Consider the following 13446-nt stretch of genomic DNA (forward strand, 5'->3'; position numbering starts at 1 on the left):
TCACAGCAGAGGCAATTGGTGATCAAAATGTCCTGAGACTGGCTTCTTCCACATGCCAGTTGTGTGACCTTCCGTAAGTTTCTAAAACTCTCTGTACCTCAGTTCCTTTTCTGTAAACTGTCTTGTGGGGGTTCATTATAGAACACTGTGAATATTAAAGAAAATAGTGAGTGTAGAATGTGTAGCATAGTACCCGGTACCTAGTAATGCAAAAGAGATGTTTGCTCTCACAACTGTGGTGATAACTCTAAACAGGAATCCAAAGGCAGTGCGCAAACATTTGTGGGCCCTCCTGATGCCCACAACCATTTCTGTACTGCCTTCATGTCTTAAGGCTCTATATAAATCTTAGATAGTTTCAAGAAAAACCATATTTTAGACCATGACACTTTTTTTGAAGTCTTCTTGTCTCATCCTTTTTCATTTGGCTGCTTTCATCTTCTAACCTACTGGGAGAGCCCTTGCCCAACAGAAAGTGTCCCTCTGAGTCTGCCCAAGAGGTAAAGTGAGGTCACACAAGGAGAAAGGGGATCCACACTGGAAATGATGATTCAAGAGAGAGCGTTTATGTTGCAATCAGGGAGCCCCTGCTCCCCCCCCGCCCCCCGCCCGCCACCCCGCCCCAGAGGCCCTGGGCCCAAGCGGAACTGACCTTCCAGGTAGCTCGGCAATTTTCCAAGTGACTTGTGACCCCAGATGCTCAAAACCTCAGTGTCCAGGCTCTTCTGGTCTCCTCTGGAGACTTACGTTAATGATGAGCCAGTACCTTGGGTTTACTCTAAATCACTCTTCTTAACCTAATTACATGCCAAGGGGGGAATTCCAATGTATTTGATCAAGTCTTGGTGGTGTTTTCCTTGTCTAATTCCATTAGTCTCATTGATATGAAGGGTTCTGAAGTAATTAAAGCAAGTGCTATCCCCCAAGGACTCTGGCATGAATAACCCTTTCCCACTCTTCTCAGAACCTGGTTAGCCTAAGTGAATGGCACCAACAGGGATGGGCAGAGGACCCCTCATAGCAGAATCATCCTTTGGTGTCTGCCAGTTGGGATTAGACTGAACTTCAGTGAACAGTGTTCAGAAACTAGTGTCTCAGCTGAGAATGTGGAGGGAGGGGTGCCGTGTTCTTGGTGAGACTGTTCTTCACATCTCTTTCTCCCAGATGTTTACTTCACATGCTGTGTACATTTTATTCCTCTTATTACCATCTTTATCCATCTAGAACTTCAATGACCCGTGAAATGCCTTCAAAGTCATTGGCACTCTTTCAAAACCTCCGGTAGCCCATTAGAAATGTCAATGCACACTCAACAAGCAGCTAGATCCAAATACACTGAGGCCTCACCTCATTAAAATGTTTCCAAGACACAGGGTCAAACTTATCTTGCCACGGACCCCCTTCCTCTTGCCAATCGCTGAGAAACCATTTTCTATCTAATTAATTTCATCTAGATGAAACCTGCACAAATGTCAGTGCAACAAATTAAGGCTTATTGATTATTGGCTTTTTAAAAATAGTTAATGGTTCTATCCAAAGATGGAATATTTTAGGGACATCAGCAAGATACTTTAGCTTAGGCTGATTTTGGTTTCTGAACAATGAAAATAATGTTGTAAGCATCTTCCATAGCCTCATTGCTCATTTTTCATCTGAAGCTTTATTCTTTTTTTTTAATAATCACAAAATATAAATAGCTAGAAAACTGCACCTTGGAATTTGGTGGAAGAACAGTGCTACCTACCCAGGCATTTATATTTCATATATGTTGCTCTGGGGGTTGTTCAACTTCTCTCCCCTTTTATCTCTCTTCAGACATTGGCAGAATGTTAAGTTTGTTCACCATGATTGTGAATAGCAAAAGAAAAAAGTTAAAAATGAATAAAACTCAAATTCCTTATCAGAAAACTTGTTTGTTTGTTTAAGGTTGATGCATGGGAAAGGGTGAATGCCTTGAACTAGGCCATGGATTTCTGGCCTTCGGTCAACCACTCACCAAGCCTTTCTGAATCTTACTGTGTACTAGGGCAAAGGTCAGAGGGGAATGCTACCCTCCCATTAACTGCTACTCTCAAGATGATATAACCTAGTTCAGAACATCTACATGCACACACACACACAAAAACTGTGATCTACAAGGCTGTCTATACTACACATATAGTAGAAACACAGTATAATTCAAACACAGTACTCCATCTGGTTTACAGACTTTCTGTCAGGTTGCCTGGGATCCCTGTTCACTAGTGGAAAAACGAGGTGAAAAAAAATTGAATTGCATCAAAAATATTAATAACATTGGCAGCAGAAACTAAAACCAAGCTTCCAGTTCTAAAGTATTTAAACTAGGTCATTTCCTAACATGCTGTCCATAGCTTTTATTTGACCAATTAAATATATCCAAGGCCTACAAGTAAGGTTTTCTTAAAAAGGGAAAGTCAAGTTCATAATCTACATAGGCACATTGCTTCAGTGACGAGATTGATGACATACCTTTTATTTTCTTCTGTGCTACTCAAACGTTTCCATGTGTCAGGGAATATCTGAATACAACTGCTTTCTATATTCATTCTGAAAATGTATCTGTTAGAACATATCCATGAAAGGTACATGAGCTCATCTAGTCCAACTCATCATTTTATGAAAAATAATTGAGGCCCAGAGAAGTTGTTACTCTTGTGAAGTTATGTAACCTGAAGGGGTATGTGTATGTGTTTTTGCACTAGGATATGTATATGTAAAGGATTTCCATCTTGCTATTCTATACCACTATTTGCTGTCATGTGGTCTAGTACAATATGTCAAGTAAAGGTAAGCATGGATGTTTTAAAAAAGGTGCCCAGCTAGGTGATGTCAATGGCCAGAGAACCAGCAAGTTTAGCATAGGAGGAGTGCTAAGGAGGACTCACCATATTCAGCCTGGATCTAAGAAGACCAGAACAGGCTAGATTATAGAGAGAAACATCTCTAAGCCTGAAACAGTGAGATCTCAGCTGAGGCATAACAAAGGGGAAGGAAACCATAGGACACATTATCTTAAGGGCCAGATAAAAGCATAAGACCTAATAAGCCCTTAGGCCTCTCTAGTGGTCCAGTGGCTAAGACTTCAGATTCCCAATGCAGGGAGTCTGGGTTTGATCCCTGGTCAGGGAACTAGATACATGCCGAAACTAAAGATTTCTCATGCCACTATGAAGATTGAAGATCCCACGTGCCTCAACTAAGACTCAGCACAGCCAAATAAATTAATTAATTAAAATAAATATTTTTATAAAAAACCTAGTGCACCCCATATAGAGGTCCTTCATCTTAAAAGGAGATTTTAGAAACAAAGACATGGGGACAGAGGTAAAGAATCTGATGGCTACATCACTTCAACAGGGGATTGGACCAGTTGACCTTGAAGTCCCAGGCAGCTCTCGAGGACTTTGATTGTATGATTTATTTTTATGTTTATATTTATGTTCTGTCAACAACCCCATAAGCTCTGGGATTGCTTTAATGAATAAATGATAAGTTTAAAAATGATAATGGTGTCATCAGGAGCAGAAACCAGTGCTGGTTTATGACTGGATCTTAATCTATGCCACAGGATTGGACCCAAAGAACAGATTCATTCCAATTTGTTGTGACAGGCAGACATAAGGACTTTAGTTTTTCAACTCAGGCAGAGAAGACTTCCTTAGTTGTGCTGGGGCAGAACAGCCAGATCTCTTATTCACACTTTTATTTGTCTTCGTTCAAAGACTGTCTGCATCATACAAATTGTACATCTTGGGAATTCCCTAGTGGTCCAGTAGTTAAGACTTCTGCACTTCTAATGCAGAGGGCATGGGTCCAATCCCTGGTGGGGGAACTAAGGTCCCACATGTCACACAGCAAGGCCAAAAGAAAAAAAATTGCGTGTCATTTTAGAAAGTGTATAGTAGGTATAGAAATGAAATTATTGGCATAGGGAAGGAAACTGATGTCAAATAACTTAACAAAACATTCACTATACTCTCTCTAAAACATTTAAGGCCAACATCAGGTTGGAATTCACCTGTTGTAGGTGAATAGTGACAAAAAGACAATAGGTTTACCATAAACAAAAAGTCCCTTTCGTGTTCAGGGAGTATGCGCAAATGTGATTAGATGCTCAGCTGTACCAAAATGCTGACTAACCAAAATGAACCCTGTTTATTAAGAAAAGGTATTTGCCATCAGTTCCCTTCCAAAGCCAATAATCTCTTGCACCTCACATACTCTTGCTAAAGACATGCCCAACACAGTTAATCAGCAGCACTAACAAGATATAATCTATGAGAATAATGATAAAGAGACGTGGTTTTGGTGTTTAGCTCTCTAAAGTGTGCCTAATAGGCATGTACAGGCATGTAAGCAGGAAAGGAGGATTCACTGATTAAGCTCAGTCCCACCAGATCTTTGTTTGAAAATGAGGAGAGAACACAAACTTGTATGAGGGAATTTAAGATGAAGGTGAGTGACTGGTTGTATTTTGTAAGACTCCTCAAGGGGATGTATTATTATCATGTAAATTTAAATTTTTGAACAGGCCAATGGCTATACTTTGTCCCCAGTATGACATAAGAATTTAGCTATATATGCTGAATAGAACCAGAAGTCCCCTCATTGGGAACAAGTCAAACCGGAGTGTGTATTTTACGAGAGCTTTTGCTCTTCCTGTGTAGTCTGCCCACAATCACTGGGAGGGAGGTGAATGAGGCTGACAGCTGATGACATATGCTGATGAGGAGTTGAAAATAGGACATGTATGAAGAAAAGTCAGAGGGTGGTGAAGTTGGGCAAAACTTACTGCTCCTTATAAGATGACAATTTAAGCCAACATTAGGTATTATCTGGACCCATGTCCTTCCCGTTTGTAAGGAGGGACATCTGAAAGATGGCATGAGCCTTAAATGACCAACAGCCTGGTTCCCAAAGCTGTGTGACAGTCCCTCCTGCTGATTACAAGGGTCACTGGCAGCCGCAGAAGAAGATAGAATGAGAGCAGCGACTGCCTGCAGCCACCAGTTCCTGAAGGAGGGACCTTCCCCTTTGACCGCTCACAGTCACTGTTAGCCTCCACACTGCCGGTTAGCCAATCATGACAGGCTTCTGTTCATTTTTGTTTTATGGGTGTATGGGGATTGTTTGTTTCTTGTTGCTCTGCCTTTTCATGAATTAATATTAAGGGTATCAGTTAGGATGCTTTTGGTGTCACAAAGAACAGAAATCTCAACATAACGTGGCTTAAACAAGAAGAAAACATATTGGCCCAATAACTGAAAAAATCCAAGTTCAAATATGTTTTGAGTCTATAAATACCTCTCTTTCTCTCTCTCTCTCTCTCTCTCTCTCTCTCTCTCTCCGAGATCTATAATGGGTCCCATTTTCAAAATGGTTTTTCCCTGTGGAGACATGATGTTTACTCCAGTTTCAGTCTTACCTCCTCTTGGGCTCACCTCAAGTGAGGAAAACAGCAAGCCCAATAAAAGTCTCATTGAATCTCACTGACTCTGGTTGGGTTGTGTGCCCATCCCTGAACTAATTATGAGGCCGGGGGAAAGGCAATGCCGTGACCGGCTGAGACAGAGCCTAGGTCCGTTGAAGACCAGGAGTGGGATTGGTGCCAATAGTATACTAGCTGCCTTTGGTAGAGAGAGAGACAGGGTGATTTCCCATAGAAAAATCCAGACAATGTGATCAGGAGAAGGGTAAATGGATATTGATCTGCAAAATAATGGATGTCCTTTACATCAAGTCTTACCTACCAGATTCTAGCATAAACTGGGGACAAAGACCATGTCTTCCATTTCTCTGAGTCACTCACAATAACTAGTTTATAAATAACAAGTAATAGTTACCAATAAGCATGTAATAGTTGATTCACTGATTCATTTAGTCAAATCGGAAAAAAAACTAACATTAAACATCATTCCAGCTTTTCTTCAGCTCTTCTGCTTCTTGACAATGTCTATATACTTCATTTCAAAAAAAAAACTAGACTTTCCAACGCTGTTTTCATTCATAGAACTATCTTTTATTTGATAAGTGAACTTGTTATTTAGTCACTAAATTGTGTCCAACTCTTTTATGACCCTATGGACTGTAGCCTGCCAGGCTCCTCTGCCCATGGGATTTTCCAGGCAAGAATGCTGGAGTGGGTTGCCATTTCCTGCACTATAAAATGTTATTAATGATACTGACCCTCAGCAGCACCATATGAGAGCTTTTACTTGTGATATCTCAAGTAAACCTCATAACCCTGTGAGGAAAAGGTTATTTTTATCCTTTTATCCTTATTTTACAGATACAGAATATGAGCCTCAGAAAAGTCAAATGGTCTGCCCAAAATAACTCCGTCAGTAAGTGGCAGAGCTAGGATTTGAACCCAAGTCAGTCCACTGTTTCAACTTGGTCAACCAGATCATGCTGTAAAGCCCCATACAGGGCACTGAAACATGTAAATTATCATATGTGAAACGAATCGCCAGCCCAGGTTCGATGCGTGATACAGGATGTTCGGGGCTGGTGCACTAGGATGACCCAGAGGGATGGGACGGGGAGGGAGGTGGGAGTGGGGTTCAGGATGCAGAACACATGTACACCCGTGGCGGATTCAAGTCAATGTATGGCAAAACCAATACAATGTTGTAAAGTAAAATAAATTAATTAATTAATTAAACTAAATAAATAAATAAAGCCCCATTCGTTACCAACACCTTACAGAACCACTCCAGCTGGAATCAATCAACCCTTTCAAACCATTAGAAGCTTCTCTTAGAACCCTTATTTTGTCAGACTGAAAAAAAAAATTTTAAGTAAATATTTGGGCCTTAAATAAGCATCATTTAAATACTAATGGATAAGGTTTATTTTATAGATTTTTTATTGTAGTTGATTTATAATGCTGTGCTAATTTCTGCTGTATAGAAAAGTGACTCAGTTATACACATATATATACTCTTTTTATATTCTTTTCCATTATGGTTTAATCCTAAGATACTAACAATAGTTCCCTGTGGTATATACTAGGACTTTGTTCTTTATCCATTCTATATTTAACAGTTTTCATCTACTAACACTAAACTCCCAGTTCATCCCTCCCTTCCTGGATAAGGTTTATTTTGAATTATGTGACTAGACTGAAAATTGGTATTTCTTCACAAAAATATTGGTTGACAAGTTTAATCCCACTTATTTATTCACTAAGTCAATATTTATTTATTGCCTACCATGGGTTAAATGCTAGGGGTAGAGTGATAACCAAGTCAGACATAGTTCCTAACTTCTTGGGACTTTGATAACATATTTTTTCTTATTTATGAGAATGTTCACAAATACTTTGAAGCTCTATAAATCAACAAGTAATTATTGACTGAGCTGATATAAATGCCTTGTCTAGATGCATGAGATACATTGGTGAATAAAATAGACAAAGATCCCTTCCTTCAGGGAGTTTATAGTTTAGCAGGGTGCAACAGACAGCAAACATAATAAATAGGTACTTTATAAATGATATATAATAAATAAGTGCTTTGGAAGGAAGAAAAAGCAAAGCAAGATAAAAATGATGCTGGAGATTTTGAGGAAAATTAAGACAAGGTGTCTGGAGTGGACCTAGGGCTTGGGGGTAGGTTAACTTTTGAATTGTCCCCATGGTCCTCTTGCAGTACAAAGTGTAGTTATGAATGCTTCTAGATCATTGTATGCCCAATCCCCATCCCACTCTGTGAATGAGTTACCCTATAATAAAGTGACCCATTGACTGTATGGAGTTGCCTGACTCATTCTTCAGTCTCAGGATGCCTTCTCAATTCAGTGAGCACTTTTAATTCCCTCCATCCTCCAAAAGCCTTTACTTTGGCTCTTACTCTAAGCGAAAAGGGGAGCTACTGAGGGCTTTGAGCAGAGGGATGATATGATGTGACTCTATTATATATTGTATGACTCCTTAGAACAGTCTGGACAGAGTCAGGGCCAAGAGTAGAAGCAAGGAGCTAGTTAGGAAAAATACCACAAGATCCAAATTAGAGAAGGTAGCAGCTTGAACCAGCAGGTTAGCAATATAGATGCTAAGAAAGGTTCATATTCTGAATTTATTTTGTTTCATATTGAGGATAGGAGTAGTCTTAACTTCTACGTTTGTGATGAGGACAAATGAGATGAAAAAGGAAAAGAGTTTACAGCAGTGGCTAGCACTGAAAGTGAAAGTGAAAGTGAAGTCACTCAGTCATGTCCGAGTCTTTGTGACCCCATGGACAAATGTAGCCCATCAGCCTCCTCCGTCCATGGGATTCTCCAGGCAAGAATACTGGAGTGGATTTCCATTTCCTTCTCTAGAATTGCTTAATAAACAACAGTAACATTATGAGTATTATCCACAGATACCCATTAGTCACTGAGTAGTTCTCTGTAATCCTGGAAGTGAAAAAAAAAAAAAAAAACTTGTATGTTAATAGAAGGGCTTCCCTGGTGGATGAGATGTTAAAGAATCTGCCTGCAATGTGGGAGACCCAAGTTCAGCCCCTGGGTTGGAAAGATCCCTGGAGAAGACAGTGGCTACCCACTCCAGTATTCTTGCCTAAAGAATCCCTGGACAAAGGAGCTTTGACCCCTATGAATCCATGGGTTCACAAAGAGTCAGATATGATTGTGAGAGTAACATGCTAATAGAAAGTCTTGAAAATGGGATTCGGATTTGGTCCCAAAGAGGGGAAGTCCCTCTTTTCTTCCTTTTTTCCCACAATGCCTTTGCTTCAAGGCCAAGGGCAGCCATGACCACCCAGCATTCATCAAGTGCATCCTGCCTGATCTCTCCACCCTCATCTCCCCTTGTTTGCTTCACAAAACCAAGGCTCTGGTGTAAGTGATCATGTATGGGAGTACCTGATATCCTGTGCTTGAGTGACAAATACCTTTTCATATGCCTTTATCCTGGGGAAGGGGGATGTTCATCTCGGGGGAGAACCTGGTAGGGTCCTCGTAGCCCCTTGGGTCAATGCTAAGGACCCATCTGTCTTGTCACAGGAGTTCTGAGAAACTCCTAGAAAAAGAAACATCAGGAAGAGCTCAGTTTGCAGTCACTGGAATGAGCATCCTCACCACTCACAGAAAAGGAGGTGGCACGGGAGAGTGCAGTCAAGTGGAATGGTTGGAGTATACTTTAGAGAAATTTCGCCAAAAGGGACAGTAGAGATGATGGTCTCTCTCTTTTTTTAATTCCCTACAAAAAAAAAAAAATTCTCCAGAACTTAAAACTATTTTAATCAGCTGAAAAACATACGTGGGCTTTACAGCTCCAAGACAGCTTGCACAGGCCCCGATAAATTCCTATCGCTCATTTGCATACGCTAACAGCTACACTTTAATCAGCCTCCTAATCCCTGATGGTATTAATGAATTTTTTTATGCTTTTTTTTTTTCAGTATCATGTTTGCTAATTCAAAAATGATCAGCGGCTTCTGTGTGCCTTTTTTTATGCAGGAAATAATGGGTGAGCTGGGTACTCCTGTTATCCCGCTCTCACAAATAATTAAGACTACAAAGGGTACAAATCAGTTTGAATGCGGTGCACAAAGGCATGGGCTCAGCAAAGGCCTCTCTGTGTTTCTCTTTCTCCCTCCCCCACCCCCTACTTTCTCTCTTTTTATTTGTTCCTTTTCTTTAACAAGAGGTGGTTTCCAAAGACACCTGGGCAGGCAAGGAACTGACCCACCCAAAATCTTAATTCCCTGCCTCCCTCACCCCCAGCACCACCACTGGGACCTGTAAAATGATGGGAGTTTCCATCTCAGAGGGTTTGGCTGCCTCTCCAGCATGGTTTCTGAAGCACAAACTGCTCTGGAAAGAAAAAAAGAGAACTTTCTGACTTGTGTCTCTTTGATCTTTCACACCGTCCTTCCTGTTCATTTTCCCAGTAAGAGGAAGTAAGAGCCTGCCAGGCCTGGTGCTGCCAGGATCAGAAAAATAAGGAAAGGCTCTCCTCCTGCCCCAGGTCTTGCTCCAGTTTGGCTCACAGTATCCAGGCCAGCCAGGGACACGAGTGCTGTGGACAGATTCCAGAGGCTCATGCAGCTATAGCACCTCTAAAATTAGGGCCAAGATTAGACATTTTAGACCTACTGGATAAAAAGCGAGAAGCTTGGTGATTAGACCTCAGGAGGAAGGGGAGAGGCCAGCATGGACAATGGAAATTCACAGATAAGCCAAACTGTTTTAGCCAGCAGGACTATCCAACAGAGAACAGAGTTCCCTGATTTGCATCTCATCACTCCAGCCTGCCACCTCATAGTCGCTAGCGCTGGACAGGTGAGTATCCAAAGCCACCATCCAGAGAAAGGAGGAGAGGCCAGCCCTGGAGAGTGAACTCCCAAACAGTGAACAAGTGGCAAGAAAATACAGATATAATCCAGTGCAGGCACTTTTACAACTGAATTAGATGGTAAATTTACCTCATATTTTAACCATTTTTTAAATGCTAGATGTAAAAATTAAATATCCACAAGCATCTCAAGTTATAGAGTTATTTTTTAAAGGTTGGGGAGGAATCAAGCCATTCATGTATTTAGGGACATATGAATATTCTATATGTATATACTATGACTTGTTTTAATTTTGTTATTCTGGAGAATACTGGAAGAATGATGAGACAACTAAATTCACAAAGTTCTTAGCGCTGCAACAAGGATAAAGCTTTGCATGAATATGTAATGATTATCAAATCAACGACCTCCCATTCTCTTATCACCTGGCAACGTTTCACTAACCTGTGGTCCCTGGAAAATGGCCTAGCCTTCCAGACAACTGGAAATTACAGGCAACTTTTTGACTTCTTGTCTGTCTTCTTCTAGTTAAGTTCTTTTCTGTATTCCTAGTAGAACATTCTTTGGTACGCAATAGGCACTGAATTACTTTGGGGTGCCCTGACTCTAAAACATAATCGTTTGGAATCGATTACTGACATTGAGCTTATCTAATGGCATAATATCTTTTTAAAAAACAGTACATAACAGTGTTAGTCACCCAGTCATGTCCAACTCTGTGATCCCATGGTCTGTAGCTTACCAGGCTCCTCTGTCCATAGAATTCTCCAGACAAGAATACTGAAGTAGGTAGCCATTCCCTTCTCTAGGGGATCTTCCCAGCCCAGGGGTCAAACCCGGGTATCCTGCATTCTTTACTGTCAGAGCCACCAGGGAAGCCAATATCTTCTTTAATTGTTGCAAAAGGTTGAACATAATTTGACTTTAGAGTTACCAGAAACCCGAGAATACATTCTAGGTTTGGGAATGACATTCTACTTTCTAACTCATGAGGATTCAGATACTTTTTTTCAACTTCATTACACTTACCTCACTCTCCCTTACTGTGACCCATTTTTAAGCCACTGCAATCCCCATCAAGGAGCTTCCCTTGTGGCTCAGTGGTAAAGAATCCACTTGCCAATGTAGGAGACACAGGTTCAATCTTTGGGTCAGGGAATTCCCTTGGAAAAAGGAATGGCAACCCACACCAGTATTTTTGCTTGGGAAATCCCATGGACAGAGAAGCCTGGTGGGCTATAGTCTATGGGGTCTCAAAGAGTTGGACACCCATCCAGCCACCCATCCATCAATTTTTCAACAGATCTGTGCTGAGTGTCTTTTGTGCCAGTTACCTTTGGTATCTCAATCAGCAGTTAGTGGAGAGAAGGGAACACCAGTGATTCTTCTTGTTGGACACTCTCGAGGAAAATTCAAGATATCTGGGAAGTATTGTTTAACATTTGGTATTTTCCCTCTCTATAGACCGTGTTTACTTATACCATTGTTCCCTTCAACAGCAATGCTTGACCCTGGTTTCTCATTAGAATCACCTGAAAAAGGGACTTCCCTGGCATTCCAGTGATTAATACTTCACCTTCCAATGCCAGGGGTGCAGGTTCAATCTATGGTTGGGGAGCTAAGATTCCACATGCCTTTCAGCCAAAAAATCAAAACATAAAATAGAAGCAATATTGCAATAATTTCAATAAAAACTTCAAAAATGGCACCTATCCAAAAAATCACCTGAAAAACTTTTAAAACCATAGGTCTGCCATGTCCACATTGTACCCTCAGAAATTCTGATTTGCTTCATTTAGGGTGGCCCACCTAACACTGATATAGTTAAAATTGGACCAGATGATTCTAATGTGCAGTGTTCTACAGAAATAAAGGCAGGTAGAGTGTGCCAAACATAGCAAAAGAGTGTTCCCAAAAAGGAGAAATTATTAAAATGTCTACCCAACAAATCTCGGTGGATTATACTTAATTCTATATAGTCCCAACTCCATTATTTTTCTATTTCAAAAAGTATTGGAGGAACTTTGAGGAGGCATCTACAACCACCCAGTTACTATACATGCCTGTAGTCTCATCCCTCCCAGCATCCCATGCCAACAACACAGTTTCTATTTATAACACTTCCTATCTGAAAATTAAAGCTGAGCTGCCTAAGGCTTCAGTAGAACAGATGTAGTGTCTTGATTTTAGTTTCATGGTCAAGGGTCTCTGTTCTTTCATTATAGAAGAGTTATTTCTGGAATTGGTTCTGTAACCAAAGGTCTCATGACCTTCTCTTAGGATCACAGGGGAAAATCATCAGAGGCATCTTTAAATTCCCCAAAGTGATCTGGAAACTGAGAAGCTGGGCACCAAAAAGATGGAGGCATATTGTGAAAATGTGATTTTGTTCCTGATCTTGGCAACACAAAACAGAACCACACCATTGACAAAGTATCCTGGTGCTAGTAAAGTGGCTCATGGATTTACAGCAGTTTATAGAAGGGTATCCCTGGTTTCTTAACTTTTAAATGTCTCGGGGGAAAAGATTGAAGATAAATGCAAGTAAGAAAAAATAGGACTAACAGCTCTTCTGAGCATTTGTGGAAGTAGAATTGCTGAAGTTAAGTCCTGAGAATGGCAGATCCCAGACACCACAGTGTGCTGTTCTTGATAATGACCTGAACTTGTATTGGGTTTAAGTTTAATTCAAAGCAAAGCCCTGAGTTCTCTGTGAAAAATAGCTTTGAAAGCAGCCATTTTCTCCCAAACACAGGATCTCTCCCATCTGTCTTCAAAAGATGGCTGTTTTTAACATTTTCCTTCAAGGAAGGAGAAGTCATCCATTTTCATTGTAAACAGTGTTTACAAGCTATATATTTTTACTATTTCTTTCCTAACATCTAACAAGCCAAAACAATATTCCCATAAGTACTTAATCTTAGAGAAGCTTTTTCTGAATTCATTCATTCCTTCACTCATTAATAAACATTAGACTTACTACATACAAGGCAGTTTACCACAGGACTCTAGGTTTTATTCTTTGCCCTTTTCCTCTTCAACCTTTGCACAATAAACTTGCCTATCCAGTTGGTTTCTTGCTTGACTTTAATGGATGTATCTACATCTGCTTTTCTATGGC

The sequence above is a fragment of the Cervus canadensis genome, chromosome 7, assembly GCF_019320065.1.
Source record: "Cervus canadensis isolate Bull #8, Minnesota chromosome 7, ASM1932006v1, whole genome shotgun sequence".
Taxonomy (NCBI): domain Eukaryota; kingdom Metazoa; phylum Chordata; class Mammalia; order Artiodactyla; family Cervidae; genus Cervus; species Cervus canadensis.